A 5,000-nucleotide genomic window follows, 5' to 3' on the forward strand; every position below is an offset into this window, starting at 1 on the left:
CATGTTGTGCCTTAACCTAACCCATGTTGTCCCCTAACCTAACCCATGTTGTCCCCTAACCTAACCCATGTTGTGCCTTAACCTAACCCATGTTGTCCCCTAACCTAACCCATGTTGTGCCTTAACCTAACCCATGTTGTCCCCTAACCTAACCCATGTTGTCCCCTAACCTAACCCATGTTGTCCCCTAACCTAACCCATGTTGTGCCTTAACCTAACCCATGTTGTGCCTTAACCTAACCCATGTTGTCCCCTAACCTAACCCATGTTGTCCCCTAACCTAACCCATGTTGTCCCCTAACCTAACCCATGTTGTCCCCTAACCTAACCCATGTTGTCCCCTAACCTAACCCATGTTGTCCCCTAACCTAACCCATGTTGTCCCCTAACCTAACCCATGTTGTCCCCTAACCTAACCCATGTTGTCCCCTAACCTAACCCATGTTGTCCCCTAACCTAACCCATGTTGTGCCCTAACCTAACCCATGTTGTGCCCTAACCTAACCCATGTTGTGCCCTAACCTAACCCATGTTGTGCCTTAACCTAACCCATGTTGTCCCCTAACCTAACCCATGTTGTCCCCTAACCTAACCCATGTTGTCCCCTAACCTAACCCATGTTGTCCCCTAACCTAACCCATGTTGTCCCCTAACCTAACCCATGTTGTGCCTTAACCTAACCCATGTTGTCCCCTAACCTAACCCATGTTGTCCCCTAACCTAACCCATGTTGTCCCCTAACCTAACCCATGTTGTCCCCTAACCTAACCCATGTTGTCCCCTAACCTAACCCATGTTGTCCCCTAACCTAACCCATGTTGTCCCCTAACCTAACCCATGTTGTCCCCTAACCTAACCCATGTTGTGCCCTAACCTAACCCATGTTGTCCCCTAACCTAACCCATGTTGTGCCTTAACCTAACCCATGTTGTGCCTTAACCTAACCCATGTTGTCCCCTAACCTAACCCATGTTGTCCCCTAACCTAACCCATGTTGTGCCTTAACCTAACCCATGTTGTGCCGTAACCTAACCCATGTTGTGCCTTAACCTAACCCATGTTGTGCCTTAACCTAACCCATGTTGTGCCTTAACCTAACCCATGTTGTGCCTTAACCTAACCCATGTTGTGCCTTAACCTAACCCACGTTGTCCCCTAACGTAACCCACGTTGTCCCCTAACGTAACCCACGTTGTCCCCTAACGTAACCCACGTTGTCCCCTAACGTAACCCACGTTGTCCCCTAACGTAACCCACGTTGTCCCCTAACGTAACCCACGTTGTCCCCTAACGTAACCCACGTTGTCGCCTATCGTAACCCACGTTGTCGCCTAAACCTGCTCTGTAATTGTTATACGACTCGTTCAATTAGTGTAGTGTTGCCCACCCGCAACCCTCGCAATATAGTTCGCTACTCGCACTGCCCGCTCCCCTGTGTATCGCTTCATGTTAAACACCTTGCAAGTCTTGCTGACTTTCCACATGCTCCTGCTGTACACTGTAATGTGGATGGCAGCAGGGCGTACATGCCGCCCCCCCCCCCCCCACCTCTCCCCACGTCCCCACCTTGCCCCCTGCCTTCGCAAGGTGGTTGGTGACAAGTTTGCATGTTCAATGCCCTTCGCATGCGACGTACGCAGGCTACGTTGTGGTGCGGCCTGTGTCAACTGTCCGCTGATGTCGTACGCGTGAACCACAATCTGTACTGCACATTCGTCCTTATGTACTGAATGATACATCGTGGCACATGTGTGACCGTACAACGACTGCGCCCAAAAACGGCGGACCATACAGTGCAAATATTGTGCACGCAGCTACGTGTCGTCTCCCTATGAGAGCTGGATTGCAGTGTGGTACGCCATAGAGACGTGTGGGAGGAACGGACGCCGTGGATGGCGATCAGCATGAGCTGTCTGTTGATGTATTCGGACCTAGTCGTCTCTCCTCACACACCTGTGATGGCATGGTGCAGCGCGTTCCATATCTGCGACATGCTACAGAAGCCGGTTGACAGTCGTTCGAGCAATGGACATCGCATACGTACGGGGGCCACCTTCCACGTATTGTCTAGGCGTGCACATTTTGTTGCGTGTATGTGGGCAGACGTAGTGTGGCGTGACACCTGACACAGGCATGCAATAATGGTTGAAGTTGCAAATGGCGATGGACGCCTACGTTTTCTGGTGAAGTTACGCAAATGAAGAAATGGTAACCCGTTGTGGTGCGGTTGTTCTCGCTAGGGGTGAATCGGTGATGGCGACGATAGGTTGAGGTACTAACCGGTTGTTCCAGCGATACCCACCATGCCGACGAAACTGAACGGCATCTGGGTGTGAAGCGATACGCGGCGGTGGCTGGGTGGGACCGTCCCCGGCCGGTGAGGGGGCGCCTCCCGGCGTGCTGGCCGCGCGGTGCGTGGGCGCACGCGCTACAGCCGGCTGGTGGGGGCGGCCAGTGGCAGGCGCGCCGGCCGACGGACGCGGCAGGCGTCGCAGCTGCGCGCCGGCGCACCCTGCGCGCGGCGCCGTGCGGCCAAAGTAGGTCCTCGCGGGCCCGGTGCGAAGCGCGGTGGACATCTGCAGTGTGCTGGTCCGATTGAGGACTGTGTGCGTTGAGGATGCGCCGCCGCCCGGCGCTCGGCGCCGCGACGCCGTCTGCTGCTCGGTCGCCCCAGCGGTTCTCGCTGGTGGTTTGTATCGCAGCTGTGCGGATGTGTTGGCGTGTGCGCTGTGCTGGGAGAGTTCGCTTCGGCACCCAAGTGGGGCTTTTGTCCTTCTGTGGCGCTGGCGTTGGAGCTGCCGGTCACCGTAGGTGGCGCGTGTTGTCTCCCGCCGGCAATGCCACGACAGCACGCTCCCGGGCCTCTGTCGGCAGCGGCAAGCTCAGTTGGGAGCACGGGTGGTCGCACCGAAAGCGTCTACTCGCCTAACTCCGGGCGATTGCGCCTCTCTCGAACCCGACCAAGTACTTGGGACGGCGCTGCGCGCCGCCGGGACCTGAGAGGGTTTCGAGGTGTATTGTGCAGGGGAGCTCAGCCTCCTCCTGTTTGCAGAATGATTGAGCGGACGCTTGCGTGTTCGCGCGGGCCCCCGGGACACACTCCCGGGCGGCCGGCTGCTCAGCTCTAGTTGACGCAGCTCCCTGGTTGATCCTGCCAGTAGTCATATGCTTGTCTCAAAGATTAAGCCATGCATGTCTCAGTACAAGCCGCATTAAGGTGAAACCGCGAATGGCTCATTAAATCAGTTATGGTTCCTTAGATCGTACCCACGTTACTTGGATAACTGTGGTAATTCTAGAGCTAATACATGCAAACAGAGTCCCGACCAGAGATGGAAGGGACGCTTTTATTAGATCAAAACCAATCGGTCGGCTCGTCCGGTCCGTTTGCCTTGGTGACTCTGAATAACTTTGGGCTGATCGCACGGTCCTCGTACCGGCGACGCATCTTTCAAATGTCTGCCTTATCAACTGTCGATGGTAGGTTCTGCGCCTACCATGGTTGTAACGGGTAACGGGGAATCAGGGTTCGATTCCGGAGAGGGAGCCTGAGAAACGGCTACCACATCCAAGGAAGGCAGCAGGCGCGCAAATTACCCACTCCCGGCACGGGGAGGTAGTGACGAAAAATAACGATACGGGACTCATCCGAGGCCCCGTAATCGGAATGAGTACACTTTAAATCCTTTAACGAGTATCTATTGGAGGGCAAGTCTGGTGCCAGCAGCCGCGGTAATTCCAGCTCCAATAGCGTATATTAAAGTTGTTGCGGTTAAAAAGCTCGTAGTTGGATTTGTGTCCCACGCTGTTGGTTCACCGCCCGTCGGTGTTTAACTGGCATGTATCGTGGGACGTCCTGCCGGTGGGGCGAGCCGAAGGCGTGCGACCGCCCCGTGCGTGCTCGTGCGTCCCGAGGCGGACCCCGTTGAAATCCTACCAGGGTGCTCTTTATTGAGTGTCTCGGTGGGCCGGCACGTTTACTTTGAACAAATTAGAGTGCTTAAAGCAGGCAAGCCCGCCTGAATACTGTGTGCATGGAATAATGGAATAGGACCTCGGTTCTATTTTGTTGGTTTTCGGAACCCGAGGTAATGATTAATAGGGACAGGCGGGGGCATTCGTATTGCGACGTTAGAGGTGAAATTCTTGGATCGTCGCAAGACGAACAGAAGCGAAAGCATTTGCCAAGTATGTTTTCATTAATCAAGAACGAAAGTTAGAGGTTCGAAGGCGATCAGATACCGCCCTAGTTCTAACCATAAACGATGCCAGCCAGCGATCCGCCGCAGTTCCTCCGATGACTCGGCGGGCAGCCTCCGGGAAACCAAAGCTTTTGGGTTCCGGGGGAAGTATGGTTGCAAAGCTGAAACTTAAAGGAATTGACGGAAGGGCACCACCAGGAGTGGAGCCTGCGGCTTAATTTGACTCAACACGGGAAACCTCACCAGGCCCGGACACCGGAAGGATTGACAGATTGATAGCTCTTTCTTGATTCGGTGGGTGGTGGTGCATGGCCGTTCTTAGTTGGTGGAGCGATTTGTCTGGTTAATTCCGATAACGAACGAGACTCTAGCCTGCTAACTAGTCGCGTGACATCCTTCGTGCTGTCAGCGATTACTTTTCTTCTTAGAGGGACAGGCGGCTTCTAGCCGCACGAGATTGAGCAATAACAGGTCTGTGATGCCCTTAGATGTTCTGGGCCGCACGCGCGCTACACTGAAGGAATCAGCGTGTCTTCCTAGGCCGAAAGGTCGGGGTAACCCGCTGAACCTCCTTCGTGCTAGGGATTGGGGCTTGCAATTGTTCCCCATGAACGAGGAATTCCCAGTAAGCGCGAGTCATAAGCTCGCGTTGATTACGTCCCTGCCCTTTGTACACACCGCCCGTCGCTACTACCGATTGAATGATTTAGTGAGGTCTTCGGACTGGTACGCGGCATTGACTCTGTCGTTGCCGATGCTACCGGAAAGATGACCAAACTTGATCATTTAGAGGAAGTA

At 54.5% G+C, this 5,000-nt stretch overlaps 1 non-coding gene across 1 annotated transcript in view; it reads left to right on the plus strand.

The window, feature by feature from the left end:
- The first annotated feature begins 3,138 nt into the window (after positions 1 to 3,138).
- Positions 3,139 to 5,000, plus strand: part of LOC124733578 — a 1,909-nt gene continuing 47 nt past the window's right edge. Inside the window, exon 1 of the ribosomal RNA XR_007009009.1 lies at positions 3,139 to 5,000. This exon is cut by the window's right edge and continues 47 nt beyond it. This is a non-coding gene — a ribosomal RNA (small subunit ribosomal RNA).

This window comes from Schistocerca piceifrons, unplaced genomic scaffold (assembly GCF_021461385.2).
Source record: "Schistocerca piceifrons isolate TAMUIC-IGC-003096 unplaced genomic scaffold, iqSchPice1.1 HiC_scaffold_1398, whole genome shotgun sequence".
Taxonomy (NCBI): Eukaryota; Metazoa; Arthropoda; class Insecta; order Orthoptera; family Acrididae; genus Schistocerca; species Schistocerca piceifrons.